The sequence below is a fragment of the Bos grunniens genome, chromosome 18, assembly GCF_055505025.1.
Source record: "Bos grunniens cultivar Pamir isolate PY7600 chromosome 18, Bosgru_T2T1.0, whole genome shotgun sequence".
Lineage (NCBI taxonomy): Eukaryota > Metazoa > Chordata > Mammalia > Artiodactyla > Bovidae > Bos > Bos grunniens.
Window position 1 is genome coordinate 63,140,177 of NC_141182.1, and position 17,328 is coordinate 63,157,504.

Here is a 17,328-nt window from a genome sequence, read left to right on the forward strand (position 1 = left end):
CAAAGAGTCGGACACGACTGAGTGACTAACAGTGACACAGGTAACAAGTGATAGAGCCACTTGACTGAAAAGAAGGAAATAAAGCTTGAACGTGGCTCCTTTGTTAGCTAACCTACATCAAATGTGTGACAAGGTCCAGGTGGCCCTGCCTGATGAGCAGATCCTTCCCTGGGGTCAGGTCTAGAGGGCGGTCCTGCAGATCCTGTTGTTAAGGGCCAGTTGGAGATGCCAGGAGCCAGCTTGTAGGGGAGGGTCTGTGGGGTGGAGCCGCTTGCTCCCCTCTCATGATAGAAATGGCACCCAGTGGGCCTAGCTCCCAGCTCCCAGACTTCACAATGTGCCTTCAGGTCCAGAGTCCAGAGGTGGGCTAACCTCTGGGGAGAGTGAAGATGAGTATCAAGGCCAATAGGAAGACCTGGGATCCACAGGGCACATGGCTCTCACTGCATCGACAGGGGACTCACCCCAGCCCCCAGTGTCATCTGCATCAGCCCCAACTACTCTGCTCAATAGAGAAATAAGGGATGGGGAGGACTCACCCACAGCTGCCCAGATCCTGAGACTGACACAGAACCCTAGAAGAAAACCACATCAGAGATGGCTTGTCCCGATGGACCCCACACTCCTTGCACCTTCATGCAGGGAACCTGGTCAGTGATTCGAGGATCCCCCGATTTCCACCATAACCCTCTCCAACCGTGTCTTTCTGGATTCACTGAGACTCAGGAGGCTGAGGAGTGTGGGGCACATGGCTCGGCTTCTGTGAGACAGGAGGCAGAACTGAGCGGAAGGTGGGCGGTGTTGGTACATTTCGCCTGGCTCATGTCACATGGGAAGATGACCAGCCTCTTCTCATGCCAGGGATGGAAGTCTGACTTGAGCCGCATCACGGAGCACACCTCATGATCCAAACATCACTTTTTGTTTCCCTAAACACTGTTAACCTAAGAAGATTCAAACAGATCTTAACCGCCTTTAGGAAGTAGAAATGGTGATTCAGTGTATACCATGCAGGATGCTTTGCCCAAGCTCTTGATAAATCTCATTAACCTTAACTCTTTGCAGAAGAGAAATCACATGTTCCCTCCTCGTATGTCAGGCTCTGTGCAGGTTGCCAATTAAAAACTCATTAATAGAGACTTTTATTCTGCATTCTTATGAGAGGACCAGACTTGCAAATTACGGTTCTCTGAAAATATTTAAAAATTCTACATCGTAATATGTGTGTTTAAGAAACTAACTGTGTTAATTTCAGGTGTACAACAAAGTGACTCAGTTATACATGTACATACATCTATTGCTTTTCAAGTTCTTTTCCCACTTAGGGAGTTACAGAATATTAAGTAGAATTCTCTGTTTTATACAGTAGGTTCTTGTGGTCATGCATTTTAAATATAGCCGTGTGTATATGTAAGTCCCAAACTTCCAATCTAACCTCCTCCTGACACTATCTCCCTTGGTAACATTAAGTTCATTCTTTGTGAGTCTGTGTTGTAAATAAGTTCATGTTTTTAGATGTCACAAATAAATGATATCATGTGATATTTGTCTTTCTCTGACTCTTCTTCATCTGAAATTATTTCGTGACTGTGAGTGGAAACTTTGCACACACAACACTCTCTCTATCTCTATTTCTTCCTCCCTTTCCAATCCAAGGACCACACATGTGCACAAAGATAATGTGTGTAAAGATGACTGTGGTGTTTTTTTGGGAGGGGGATTTGTTCTGCCTTCAAAGGTGGACAACCTTGCTTACTAGATACTCATGAACACAAAATATGTCAAGTAGAGACTTCCAAGCTCCAGAATGCTTGAGTGAGGGGTGTGTCCACAGCAATCAACTCCAAACTGGGGCAAAATTGCCCAGCTGTTTCAGGACTCCAAGGGCAGACATACATCCAGTTCAGCTGTTGTTCATAGACAGGAAAGAACCTCAGTAAGGGCAGCGATTCCACACAATTTTACTGGGGGTGGGGGTTGTTAAGATTAGTGATGCTCCCTAAGTAATAAATCTGGTCTCCTCTTGATCATTATGTATGTAATGGAGTAACAGTACAGTCAACTTTCTTAAAATTTCCTCTTATTTACTTAATATCATGTTTCAGAATTGATCTGTATTCTTTGTCATTTCAGTTTGTGCATTTTTACTGCCATGTAATGTTTCATTGCAGATATAGATACCACAAATTTTAAAAAATTAAAAAAAATTATTGAAGTATAGTTCATTTCTGCTGTATAACAAATTGATTCAGCTTGACATATATATTTTTTCCATTGTGATTTATGGCAAGATACTGAATAAAATTCCCTGTGCCATACTGTAGACCTCATTCTTTATCCATTCTATGTATAAATAGATTTCATCTGCTAATCCCAAGATCACAGTTCTTCCCTCCTTGGCGACCACAAGCCTATTCTCTATGAGTTTGTTCCTGTTTCATTGATATGTTCCTTTTAGATTCCACACATGGGTGATATCACAGAAAATTGTCTTTCTCTTTCTGTCTACTTCACTTAATATTTTAATCTCCAGGTTCACCCATGCTGCTGCAAATGGTATGATTTCATTTTTTTAATGTCTGAGTGGTATTCCATTCTCTGTCTGTATAAGCATATACATCTTCTTTATCCATTCATCTGTTGATGGACAATTAGGCTGTTCCCATGTCTTGGATATTGTAAGTTTTGTTGCTATAGACATAGGAGTGTATGAATCTTTTCAAGGTATAGTTTTTTTTTTTCTTCCAGATATATGCTAGGGATTGGAATTGTTGGATCATATGGAAACTCTGTTTTTACTTTTTTTGAGGAACTTCCATACTGTTTTCTACAGTGGCTGCACCAGTTTCCACTCCTCCAACAGTGTAAGAGGGATTCCCTCTTCTCCACACTCTGTCCAGCATGTTATTCATCAACTGTCTAATGATGGCCATTCTGATCGGTGTGAGGTGGTGCCTCCTTGCAGTGTCGATTTGCCTTTCTCTGCTAATGAGCAATGCTGAGCATCTTTTCATATGCCTGTTGGCCATCTGCATATCTTCTTTTAAACCACAGATATCAATTGTGAGAGTGACGTCTATGGATTTTGTCTAAAATGAACGACGTCTCTGCTAATGTCTCATGAACGTGCTCTGAGTCCAACCTCACATTGTTTGTCAAGGGACAGAGTGATGAGGTCCTCAGGAAAAGAATAGTGACTTTATTTGGAAAGCCAGCAGACCAAGGAGATTGTGAACTTGTGCCCCAAAGAATCATCTTACCTGAGTTAGATGGGCTTTTTTGGGAGTGAGAGGGATGTTCCAACAGTGTTTACTGAATGTAAAATAACCCTAGCCCATGGGGAAGAAAATTCCAGAAAAGAGAACAATACCGATTAAACACCCATGTGTGAACTCACACTTTCACACTTATACACACACACACACACACACACACTAAAAGAGGAGGAGGTGTTGCTGGTTGTTGCAGTGTTTTAATTAACTAGTTAATGGCTGTGCTGGGTCTTTGTCACTGTGCACAGGCTTTCTCTAGTTGTGGGAAGAGGGGCTGCTCTTTGCTGTGTGCAGGGTCTCTTTTCGCTGCGGTTTCTCTTGTTGTGGAGCGCCCATTCTAGGCACATGAGCTTGAGGCCCACAGGCTTAACAGCCCTGAGGCATGTGGAATCTTCTCGGTCTTGGGATCGGGCCTGTGTCCCCCACATGGGCAGGCAGATTTCCAAGCACTGGACCACCAGGGAAGCCCTGTTGCAAGCTTTTTCCCCCCCTAATTTATTTATGTTTAATTAAGGGCAATTATAATACTGTGATGGTTTCTGCCATGCATCAACATGGATCAGCCATAGCTATACTTACGTCCCCACCACTGTGGAAAACTTTTAATGCTGGAATCCTTTGTTCTTGAAGCTGTCCATGCAGGTCTGGTCATAATGTCCCTTTAAGCCCCTAACAAGACAAAAGGTTCTGTCCGTTCTGTCACTTTTTATCTCTATACGAATGGGAAAGTGTTACACCTTTTAAGTTCAGAGCCTTGAGAATAGTCTGACTCTTTCTGATCCCATGGGCTGTGACCTGCCAGGCTCCTCTGTCCATGGGGGTTCTCCAGGCAAGAATGCTGGGGTGGGTTGCTATTTCCATTTTCAGGAGATCTTCCCAACCAAGGGATTGAGTCAGGTTTCCTGTATTGCAGGCAGATTCTTTATCATCTGTGTCACTAGGAAAGCCCACCAGTAAAATAATGGGATTCAATATTTCCTCCCACAGTTAACATTGCCATTGTTTTCCATTTACTTTTATCATGGGCATGGTGGGATTTTGGCATCATGCTTTCACTCTCAGTGTAGCATAACACTGACATGGAATATACCATAAACTTAAAAATAGAAGTATGAATACAATGCTAGATTTCTAATTTTTTAAAAACTGTATGCAACAAGCAAAAAAGATTTACTGTATAGCATGGAGAACTATAGTCAATATCTTGTAATAACCTAAAATGGAAAATAATCTGAAAAATAATGTATGGTGCTTGTATAACTGAAAATCACATTGCTGTGCAACTGAAACATTGTAAGTCAACTATACTTCAATAAAATATGTGTATGATGAGATTAAAAAATGGAACCAGTAAATAAATAAATTTTAAAACAAGATGAAAGAAAATGAAGTCACTCAGCCGTGTCTGACTCTATGCAACCCTATGGACTGTAGGCTGGCAGGCTCCAATGTTCATGGGATTTTGCATGCAAGAACACTGGAATGCATTGCCATTTCCTTCTCCAAATAATGCAGGCCAACTGCAGCATACTCCCTGATGGTCTGTGTACTCACTCTCACATTCCAACTCTGCATACAGTGTATTCACATGGGCACCCTGAGCTGCCCAAAAGAGTCTCAGCCCAGATGGTGGGTTTGTGGAAGGTCCCTGGAAGGAAATCAGAGGCTGAGTCCCAGGACTTCCCCACCCCTCACTCCGCAGCTCAGCTCATGAGCCCTTCCAGGTTTCACCAGCATCACTCTAGAATCCCAGTGCCCTGCCTTGCCCCCACCAAGTTCCTGGGAATCAAGTGAGAGGACTCACCTGCAGGGTTCGGGGTCGTCTGGCCCAGACTCAGCCCTCAAATGAAAGATTTGCCGCCAAAAGCTTGGGCTAATTGTCTCCCATCAGGATCCCTGGCCCCTCACGCTGTCTGAACCCTGAGGTTCCCATGAACTGGGGGCAGGGTGGGTGTCCCGTGCCCTCCTGTGGTGCCCTCCCTGCTCTGCACAACTGGCCGAGGAGGAAAAGCTCAGAGAAGATGGAAGACATGTCTGCAGCTCTGAGTGCCCAGCTGCCCCCCTCCCTGCTCTGTACAGATGAGGAGACCACGGGGCCCTAGAGGACAAACAGGATGTGGTCCCTGGGGGGCTGCTGCCGCCCCTCAGGACTCCCACGGCCACAGACTCACAACAGGGTGTGGCCCCTCTCTGGACCCAGTGCCGATGTCTCCAGACAGGGCTCAGGAGGCATCTCACCCAGACATGAGGTCTCAGCTCTTTGTCTTTCTGCCTGGTCTAATCCCCTGCTCCAGAGGGTGGGACCCAGTTTCTCATTCTGAATCAGCCCTGGACAGTTTGGCTCCAAATAGGACTCAGAACTTTATTTTCCCTGTCCCCTCCAGAAATGGAATTTACCTCTCATCTTGGGTCGTTTCATAAATTATTGCAGAGCACCTACTATGTACCAGGCATTGGTGCCACACAGCAGAAATACACCCAGGACCTAGGTTAACCCATCTTCTGTAGTTGGTTGAAGAACTTAGATTCTGCAGAATACAGGCATCAAATGCTAACATTCAATTATTTTTTTAAAAGAAGATATATAAGAATAACTGGGGTGCATGTCTACACTGTGAACATTCAGAAAAAGGAAGATTATGATATCTGGTCCCTGCACCTAAAGGCCAAAAACAAATAAGGATAATTAGGGGAAAAAAATGGAAACAGTGATAGTAGCAACACAGGAGCCCCAGAATGTCTTCACTTTAAGCAATCTTGACATTTCTTGGTAAAAGAGTTCTTGGGTGGTTTAGTTCTAAGCCAGGAGATACTTCACACACACAGAGCTCAATGAGCAACTAAGGCTCCGTGGAGCTTGATTTTCACCCCATTGGCCAGCTCAGTTCACACTGGGATCCTCATGGTGTTATCCTCTTCAGGCCCCCGCTTGGTTTAGCCAAGCCACATTGTGCCAACAGTTGATAACTTAAAAGGCACAAGATTCTCAAATCCTTGGCTTTGGTGAAAAGAAGCAAAAAAGACAAAACATGCAAATATTGATGGATTAACATAACATGTGCAAAGCCTCCCTGGGGCAAGTGTTCTCTCTGTAGCCCTCAGTGATCTGGAGTGGAATGTCCAGTAGAATTCTCTCTGATTATGGGAATTTTAAAACATCTGCTCTGTCCAGCACCATGGCACCTGGCCACATGATGCTCCTGAGCACTTGAAATGTGGTGGGTGTGACTAAAGAACTTAATGGTTTACTTCATATACACGTAGAGTCATTGTCTGTAACGCATGGCTGGGTAAGTACTTTATTGGCCAGTGCGGATCCAGACAGAGGGGGATCTTGTTGTCCTGCTTGTACCCCTGGAATCCCAGCACTCTCAGTGCACACAGCTGGGAAAAAGTTGAGGGGCCTTCCCCGATGGCTCAGTGGTAAAGAATCCTCCTGCCAATGCAAGAGACATGAGAGACGTAGGTTCGATCCCTGGGTCAAGAAGGTCCCCTAGAGAAGGGAATGGCAACCCACTCCAGGATTCTTACTGGGAGAATCCCATGCACAGAGGAGCCTAGCGAGCTACACAACGTCATGGGTTCGCAAAGAGTCGGACATGACTGATCGACTTAGCATGAAGACACACACAGCCTCCTGTGGCAAGTGGCACCACACTGGATATCTCAAACAGAATATACTTCATCTTTTATTTGGACAACTTGCATTGCTTTTGTTATTGTTTCATGGACAGCATTTTGTTTTAAATATAGCAGTCTGCACATGTCAATCTTAAACTTCCAGTCTATCTCTCCCCCTCATCTTTCCCCTCTGTAACTCTGTTTGTTCTGTAAGTCTACAAATCTGTTTCTGTCTTGTAAACAAGTTTATTTTTGTAAACTATTACTGAACACAGGTTTTTTTTTAATTGGCTTTTTTTAAATTTTAAACTGAATAATTTGAAGACTCAACTTCTAAATTTTTATGCTTTACTGGAATTTTCAAAAAAGTAGGATAATTATGGTAACCTACCCTGTATGTGCAATTGATTAGAATAAATTCTCCCAAAAGGTTAGATAGTTAAAATAGAGTATTAGAAAGGCCAGGAATTACTAAGAGGTGGTGGGATTTTTGAAGTCGATCCTATAATTCTTGGACTCCACTCTTAACTTCAGAGCTGCTGGGCTGCTTTGGAGGATGAGAAGGAGTGCCCTTTAAAAAGAGGGCACATCCTTTAAAAAGAGATGTAGCTCTTCAATTTATAACACTCTGTGTGCTCAAAGGATGGGGCCAGGTCAGGGTCAGCATGGTCTTGGTTTACATCGAATTCCTCATAGATACTGGTCTTGGCGAAGAGGTGCAAGAGGCCCAGGGGAGTGGGAGTGAACACTGTCTGAGAGAGGGTCCTGTGATCCAAGTGGGTGAATATCACATCCTCTGCTTATGGGTCCTGAAGGAAGGAGATGTGAATGATGGAATGAAATGTGATCTTCGAAGGCTGGGGCATTGGGCATTGGAGGGGCTCGGGCTATGGCAAGGGTTTAGTCTGGGAGGACTCACCTCACCATTCACTGTTCTGTCTTCTTTGGGCTCTCCTTCCATGATGGCAACATATGAGAATGGAAGAGAGTCAAGACTCTTGGGATGGGGGTGATTCTTGTAGACCTCTATATCTTTGTCTGGACATCAAAGCCGAAAAAAGCAGGGTTGTGCCCCAGGTTGCTGAGTCTGTCTACTCCACTAAATTAAAAAAAAAAAAGTCAACATCCCATATACAAGCCCAGCCACTGACGGACTCTGTCAGGAATCTGTGGAAATCCACGGAGCCCATCCTACATCTCCTGTTATGGACCATTCTCTAATGTGTATCAGCAGATTCCCAAGATCATAGATTGGAGAAGAACAGATTGCTGTGGTTGGAGGGAAGAACAGGCCTTAGAATGTCCCTGGTGGCCCAGGGATTAAGGGTCAACCTTCCAGTGCAGAGAGTGTGCATTCTATCCTGGGTGTGAGAACTGAGATCCCACATGCCTTGAAGCAACTATCCTCAATGCTGCAACTGCTGAGCCCACGAGCTCTGGAGCCTTGAACGGCACCCCAGCACAGCAGTGAGGATCCCTCATGCTGCAGCTGAGACCTGATGCAGCTAAGAATAAATTAACACATATTTTCATAAAAAGAACAGGGTTCCATAGTTCTCTGGAAGATATTCATTCAGGGATTACAACAATGGAAATCAGTTTTTAACCTACAGGAAGTGAAACGCCATTCTCTGCTATGAGCCCACCTCCCCCTGTGTCAGATTACGCTGTGCTTCCCTCCTCAGACTTATGATTTTGCGTAGAACACCAGTGAGAGTTTGGCTCTTCATACTTACTTTATGGGTAACCAGTGACAGACAAGAACAGTGAGGAAGATGCTGGTATAGATGAAGGCTACGGAGAGCCTAAGGAGAAGGTGCAGCTGGCTGGAGTGGCCTTAAGGAAGCTGTGATTCTGCCAACAAGCCAACGGAAGAAGGTCTGGTTATTCGTTGCATACACCCTGCCCCTACACACAGGAGTTATTGTATCCTTGTGTCAAAGTGTGTCAGCATCTCTCAACCTGATCATTATGGTCTCCACCTCCCAGGAGGTACCAGAGCATCCAGGAGAGATGTTAGCAGTGGATGAAGTAAGGAGGCCATGCAAGACCAGCAGCAGTCTGAAACCAGGTCCCCCTGGTTCCCATGCAGTTTTTCTCTGCTGCCCCATATGACAAGGCATGGTGTTTTTGCATGAATGGGGACTGCTTTAATCCTGCATATATTTCCCCCTCCATCCACATATACCTGGAATGGAATCCTCAAGAAGACACGACACTTCTATTTCTGAACTGTGGAATGTTTAGTTCATAAAATACTAACAGAGGAATAGCACATATTGAAGGTGCTCCCTAAAACTCTCCCCGTGTCCCCCCCCATCCTTCCCCAAAAATACTGGTGGAGGGAGGGTAAGCATCTCCCTTAAGCATGGGGTCAAGTCACTCTGTGTCACTCTGTTCAATTTAGAAATTCCCAGTCCCAGAGAATGAGAAACTCAATACCCCCTCTGGTTCTCATACAGACTATGATCTCAAATGCTGACATGACAGGGACGTTGCGGAGCCCAAAGCCACAGAAATGGGAGGTAGTAGAACCAACACTCACACAGGGACCCTTTTCTTCTCAGAAATTTGCTGAGCAGGAAACCGTCTTGCTTACCTTCAGTGGTGTGTGGATCCATGGTTGATGGGCATGTCCTTGTAGTGGATCCTAGGGGAAAAAAGCCAGAAGGGGTGAACAGTAACCTTCCTCGCCGCCCCTCCCCCCCCATAGGAGGCCTCTTGTTTCTGGAAGGTTGGCCTCCTGCCTGTCCTTGACTCTGTCATCTCTCAGAGCACTGATGGGGGAAAGGAGATCTGGCCCCTCCTCGTCAATGCATTGAGTAGACCTTCCATCCCAGAGAAGAGATGGTGGAAGGAGGCGTGAAGGATATGCCTGGTGATGAAAGACAGCTATAAGCAAGAGACATCCTCTCTGCACCAGGAATGAGTATCTATGCTCCTTAATTGGAAAATCACCTGTATGCCATAGGTGCTATTGGGAAACATTAAGAGCAAGGGGCCAATGCAATTTTCATCCTCCCAAATGAGCCCACCCACTCCTCCTCCTGGGTCCACCCTGAACCTTTTCTTTATTTGCCTGGATAGACAGGACTCTGATGTGGAGCATCCATACAGGAGGTGCAAGAGGGTTGAGATGCCATCTACCATCTCTCTTCCTCTCTGGTTCTCATCGCCTCCATTTCTCCAGAAGCCCTAAGGTCCCCTGATGCCAGCATGGATCCCTTGAGGTAGAGCTCAGTGATACAGTAAGATGTTGTGGGAAAAGTCAAACTGCCTTTTGGGCCACCACAATGTGATTTAGTGTATTGTAAAGCATGGGACTCTTCATGGGGTTCTGGAGGCAAGAATACTGCACAACAAAACTGACCACATTTTGTCAGAACTCTTCACTATGACCCGTCAGGCTTGGGTGGCCCTGCTCGACATGGCTCATAGCTTCATTGAGTTGCACAAGCCCCTTCACCATGACAAAGTTGCGATCCATGAGGGGGAAAAGTGAAGGACAGAGAAGTTTGTCGTGCAGGACAGAGGAGTCTGTTGTGCTGCAGTCAATGGGGTCACAAAGAGTGAGACACATCTTAGCGACTGAACAGGAACAACAAAGCATGGGCCAGGAAGAGGTTCCTCACCTGTGACAGACAGGAATAGTTGGTCGCTGAAGTCTGACCACGAGTAGGGAGAGTGAGTGAAGGAGCCATAGCACCTGTAGACCCCGCTGTGTGCTGGGGTCCCAGGACCCAGAGGGAACTCTGCCTGGAGTGCTCCATGGGAGCCCCACCCTCCAGCGAGCAGTCGCCCAAGTTCGTCCCACTCCCTGGGCAGATGAAACTGGTTAAAGGCGCTTTCAGAGCTGCAGACCAAGGTCACATTCTCCCCTGACCTCACCACCGGCCCCTCTGGGCTGAGAGAGAGGGTTTTTGGACAGACCTAGAAGAAGGAGAGGCACTTTCGTGAGACAGTCTCTTCCCGAATCCCATGTCCTTCACCCCTGAACTGAGAATTCACACGCTTGGTTCTTCTCAACTGTCTCTCTCTCTCTTGCTCTCACTCTGTAACGCTCCGCTATCTCTCTCCTACTTTCTCTCTCTAGGTCTCTGAAATTGCCTCCCTCCTAATAGTTTTCCTTCTTGTATTTTTTTTTTTAACTCTCTCTACTTCTCCTTGGATTGGTTGATTTGATCTGTCTTCTTTGATTCTGAGGTGCTCATTCTCTATCTCGTCTCTATCTTTCAGCATTATTCATCTATCTATTCTACTATCTGTTTATATCTCCATCCACCGTTCTATCTACCCATCTTATTATCTATCTATATATCCATCCATCGTTCCACCATCTATCTACCTTTCTATGTATGTATCTATCTACCTATTTTATCATCTATGTATATGTTCCTACATCATTTTACCTATCTATCTATCATCTATTTCCACTTTCATGACTTCCTCTGCTTCTCTGTCTCTCTGGGTCTCTTTTGTTATCCCTATTATCCACCCCACATCACCATCTTTCTCAATCTTTACACCCATCCACCCTTACAAGTCTCTTATTTTTAGGGCTTCTCTGTCCCATGCTTTTTTTTTAAATTTTATTTTATTTTTAATCTTTACAATATTGTATTAGTTTTGCCAAATATTGAAATGAATCCACCACAGGTATACCTGTGTTCCCCATCCTGAACCCTCCTCCCTTCTCCCTCCCCATACCCTCCCTCTGGGTCGTCCCAGTGCACCAGCCCCAAGCATCCAGTATCTTGCATCGAACCTGGACTGGCGACTCATTTCATACATGATATTATACATGTTTCACTGCTATCCTCCCAAATCTCCCCACCCTCTCCCTCTCCCACAGAGTCCATAAGACTGATCTATACATCAGTGTCTCTTTTGCTGTCTCGTACACAGGGTTATTGTTAGCATCTTTCTAAATTCCATATATATGCGTTAGTATACTGTATTGGTGTTTTTCCTTCTGGCTTACTTCACTCTGTATAATAGGTTCCAGTTTCATCCATCTCATTAGAACTGATTCAAATGTATTCTTTTTAATGGCTGAGTAATACTCCATTGTGTATATGTACCACAGCTTTCTTATCCATTCATCTGCTGATGGGTATCTAGGTTGCTTCCATTGCCTGGCTATTATAAACAGTGCTGCGATGAACATTGGGGTACACGTGTCTCTTTCCTTTCTAGTTTCCTCAGTGTGTATGCCCAGTAGTGGGATTGCTGGATCATAAGGCATTTCTATTTCTAGTTTTTTAGGGAATCTCCACACTGTTCTCCATAGTGGCTTTACTAGTTTGCATTCCCACCAACAGTGTAAGAGAGTTCCCTTTTCTCCACACCCTCTCCAGTATTTATTGCTTGTAGACTTATGGATCGCAGCCATTCTGACTGGCGTGAAATGGTACCTCATAGTGGTTTTGATTTGCATTTCTCTGATAATGAGTGATGTTGAGCATCTTTTCATGTGTTTATTAGCCATCTGTATGTCTTCTAAATTGAAAGCATTTCCTCTAAAGTCAGGAACAAGACAAGGGTGCCCACTTTCACCATTACTATTCAACATAGTTTTGGAAGTTTTGGCCACAGCAATCAGAGCAGAAAAAGAAATAAAAGGAATCCAAATTGGAAAAGAAGAAGTAAAACTCTCACTGTTTGCAGATGACATGATCCTCTACATAGAAAACCCTAAAGACTCCACCAGAAAATTACTAGAACTAATCAATGATTATAGTAAAGTTGCAGGATATCAAATCAACACACAGAAATCCCTTGCATTCCTATACACTAATAATGAGAAAACTGAAAGAGAAATTAAGGAAACAATTCCATTCACCATTGCAACGGAAAGAATAAAATACTTAGGAATATATCTACCTAAAGAAACTAAAGACCTATATATAGAAAACTGTAAAACACTGGTGAAAGAAATCAAAGAGGACACTAATAGATGGAAAAATATACCATGTTCATGGATTGGAAGAATCAATATAGTGAAAATGAGTATACTACCCAAAGCAATTTATAGATTCAATGCAATCCCTATCAAGCTACCAATGGTATTCTTCACAGAGCTAGAACAAATAATTTCACAATTTATATGGAAATACAAAAAACCTCGAATAGCCAAAGCAATCTTGAGAAAGAAGAATGGAACTGGAGGAATCAACCTACCTGACTTCAGGCTCTACTACAAAGCCACAGTTGTCAAGACAGTATGGTACTGGCACAAAGACAGAAATATTGATCAATGGAACAAAATAGAAAGCCCAGAGATAAATCCACACACATATGGACACATTATCTTTGACAAAGGAGGCAAGAATATACAATGGATTAAAGACAATCTCTTTAACAAGTGGTGCTGGGAAAACTGGTCAACCATTTGTAAAAGAATGAAACTAGAACACTTTCTAACACCATACACAAAAATAAACTCAAAATGGATTAAAGATCTCATCGTAAGACCAGAAACTATAAAACTCCTAGAGGAGAACATAGGCAAAACACTCTCCGACATACATCACAGCAGGATCCTCTATGACCCACCTCCCAGAATATTGGAAATAAAAGCAAAAATAAACAAATGGGACCTAATTAAAATTAAAAGCTGCACAACAAAGGAAACTATTAGCAAGGTGAAAAGGCAGCCTTCAGAATGGGAGAAAATAATAGCAAATGAAGCAACTGACAAACAACTAATCTCAAAAATATACAAGCAACTCCTACAGCTCAACTCCAGAAAAATAAATGACCCAATCAAAAAATGGGCCAAAGAACCATCCCTTCTTTCTCATTAATTCTCTATCCCTTTTTCTATTTACCTTTATTTTTTCATGTTTCTCCCACAGCCCCCAGTCCCTCTGGCTTATTTTCTGTGTGTGCGCACAGCAACTGTGTTTCTGCCTCTGCTTTTCATTGACTCTGTTTTCTCTCTGATTCCATCTCTCTGTGGGCTTTGACCTCCATAATCTTACAACGTTTGGTGTGACCTTGCACGTGGGCTTGAAAATACAGCATGAGAACTCATGAAACACACAACATACAGGAGCTGGCGTTTGGCTCCGTCACCAGGGACCTTGGTGTCCTGGGGCACAGTGTGGCTCAACCACCTGGAACAAAGCCACATCTGAGTGAACACAGTATCTGTGCCTCACCCGGGGCATGGGGACACAGGGCTCCTGGGGAAACAGCCTGAGACAGACCAACCTGGTAGACCAACCCATGAAGTCCTGGGTAGATACATGGTGTATCCTTGGGTTCTTTGAGTAAAGAAGAGAGTGTAGAGTTAAAATGGAAACCAGGCTCCTAAACTGTTTCTGGTCTCTGAGCAAAGTCAGGGTGGAAAGGCACCCTCTCTGCTACCTTTCTGTCTGTGTCTCTTACTTCACTCTTTATCTCCATCTCTGAGTTCCTCTCTCTCAGCCCCTGCCTCTGTCTTCTCTGTCATAACAGGTGGTCTATACTTGCTTCTCCTCTATCTTTGCCTCTCGGATGCAACTCTCACCGAGTCAGTTTCTCTCCATGAAAAGCACCCTTCTCTCATCTCCCACACCACCACCTGGGGCTTCCACGTCCTGGTACATCCAGTCTGTATGCCAGCTCTTGACATTCTCACCTGTGATCACCATGTCCAGAGGGTCACTGAGGGGCTGACCACTCAGAGTGGGAGAGATCGAAAGCACAGAAACATCTTCAGGAAAACCTCCTCGTCTCAAGGTCACCTGCTTACCAACCTTAGTTCCACATGCGGTTTCATTTCCCTTGGAATGGGACGTAGCAATCGTAGATTTGGGATTTTAGGATGCGGGCATCACGGGGCACCATCATTCTGCCCACTGTGGGACCCAATCTCCTCTGTTAAATATACTTTTATTTAGAATGCCTGGAGCACTTCCTGTCGTTCTGACTGGACCCTGACTCACACTCCCACCGGAAATCTCTGGGGTCTGGGGGACTCAGACAATGGGTGGCCTCTCTGGAAGAGAGCTCTCTGGCTTGTGATCACAATCTCCAGGGTTCACTGGGTTTTGATCACGCAGGGGGGAGATGACTGTAGTGACCATGACACCTGTAGGTCCCCACGTGTGCTTCGGTCATGGGGTCCATGACGAAGTCCTTCCAGAATATGATGCCCTGGAGCTCAGGGACAACAGTTCTGTCACCCTTGTGCAGCCTGAAGCTGTCAAATCCGAGAGGGGAGTGACACCAGAGAGTCACATGCTGTCTTTGAGGAATCACAGGGCTTGGACAGGCTGACAGGGAGGGCTTGTAGTGATCACCTGGGGGGAAGAATGCATGGTTTACAGTAGAAAATGGGGAACCCCTTCCTCTCACTGGGCTCAGATGACCCACCCTTTCCCATATCTTTAAGGCTCCTTTTCAAACCAGGGGAACCCATGCTCCATGGAGATTCCCACACCACAGAGGCATAGCACACCCTACATGAAAAACATCTGCTGAGAATTTTGAGCGTCTGTATGTGCTCAGCCATGTCTGTGACCCCATGGACTGTAGCCCACCAGGCTCCTCTGTGCATGGGGATTCTCCAGGCAAGAATACTGAAGTGGGTTGCCATTTCCTTCTCCAGAGGATCTTCCAACCCCAAGATTGGACCCACATCTTCTGCAGCACCTGCAGTGCAGGCAGGTTATTCACCACTGAGCTACCCGGGAAGCCTGAGAATTTTGAGTGTCAACTAACAGATTCTTCCTGGATGTTGATAATGTAAAATTTGTTTTATAAAACAAGACGGAGTAGACACCCAATGGAAAAACAACCTGTGTGAGTGAAATGATGTCAGCTCACATGAGAAACACAGGACATGATGGAGCCTGTGCTAGATTAGAACCTTCTGGAATCTCAGGGGGCAGGACATAGATTCTCCCCTTATTCTGAATGGAGGGCAGCAGCAGTTCTCTGCAATGCCTATCCATGGAACTGCTGGAGAGCTTGAGTCATCACCTTGTCCTCCAAGGGTCTGTGGTTCCTGGCTCTGCTGCCTTCCCTCAGTCTACAGATAACAGCAGTCCCTCACAGTCACCCCAGCTGTGAGCATCACAGTCTCCTGTAGGTGCCCATAGGGCTTGGCTCAGCAGAAGGAAGAGTATCTGGGGGAGGGTCTCTGGGCCAGAACTGGGGGCTAGATTTCCCTGAAAGTGTTAGTCAACCAGTCGTGTCTGACTTCTTGTGACCCCATAGGCTATAGCCCACCAGACTCCTGTATCCATGGAATTGTCTAGGCAAGAATACTGGAGTGGCTTGCCATTTCCTTCTCCAGGGGATCTTCCTGACTCAGGTATCAAGCCCAGGTCTCCCTCACTGCAAGCAGACTCTTTACCATCAAAGCCACCTTGGGCTCCCATTTTCTACTTCCAAAAGACCACCCTCATATGGTTATGACTTCCCATGGTTGACCCATCACCCTACCTTCTGTACCATCTCCCTTCTTATTACAAGAGAGTCTTACTTGAGGAGGATGGCAACCACAGTTTGGGGGAAAGACTCACCCTCTTGTGCCCAGATGCTCTGGATCAAGAAGAAACCTGGAAAGAAAGACTCATGATGGATGATCCATCTCATGTCAGACCTGGCCTTCTACTCCCCCAGCCTGTTCTATGGGCCTTGTCAGCAAGGATGTTGCTCGGCCTTGATGATCCCAACCATCAAGGTCCACTTTGCCCCTGTGGAGGCAGGGCTCTCTGTTAAGGTGGACCCAGTGCTCCAGGTCAATATTTGCACCAGGCTTCATTCTGTTCCAGGACTCAACAAGACATGTCAGGCTGACGATGGCAGACAGCATGGCGCTGCTCCTAATGATCAGGAGGCAGCAGCTCTGCAGATCTGAAGAGTACACAGGATGTTATGATGACACCCAAACTAACATCGTGTGCAAGCTGACCACAGGGCGGAAAGGTGACTCACACAGGCTCTTCGTACCTTAAAAAAGGCAGTGTGTGGGGGTCATGGCTGAAGGAGGAATTGGGCTTCCTGGAAAATGTTAAGTCCAGTGCTGTCTCTTCAGATTGTTTAACAAACTTGAACCACAACCTCTGACCCAACCCACCTTTGGCCACGTTTTCAAGTTTACCAAAAATGTATGCCTCAATATCTAATCTGTGACGACCTTGAGGCACTGAATTATTTTCTGTTTTCATTCTTGATATGATTTTCATAGAATTTCTTATTTCATTCCTATATTAAAAAATTTCCAAGCATTATATTTTATCTTTAATGTTCAACCATCTCTATGACATCCACAGTAAAAATGTCTTTATTTAAAATGCTAATTTCATGATTTTTTAAAATTTATGGATTTTCCTATATTGTATTTTCTTTTCCCTGTATGTGTGCACTGCCAATTTCCTTGAACATGTAACAATTTGTAAAAATTTATGAATAGTTGGCTTACCATATTATATTAGCTACA

The 17,328-nt window shown here is 44.9% G+C and overlaps 1 pseudogene; it reads right to left on the reverse strand.

Annotated features, from left to right (window-relative positions):
- Positions 1–8,520: 8,520 nt before the first annotated feature.
- On the reverse strand, positions 8,521–17,056 carry LOC147354671 (killer cell immunoglobulin-like receptor 2DL4; annotated as a pseudogene).
- Between the last annotated feature and the right edge of the window lie 272 nt (positions 17,057–17,328).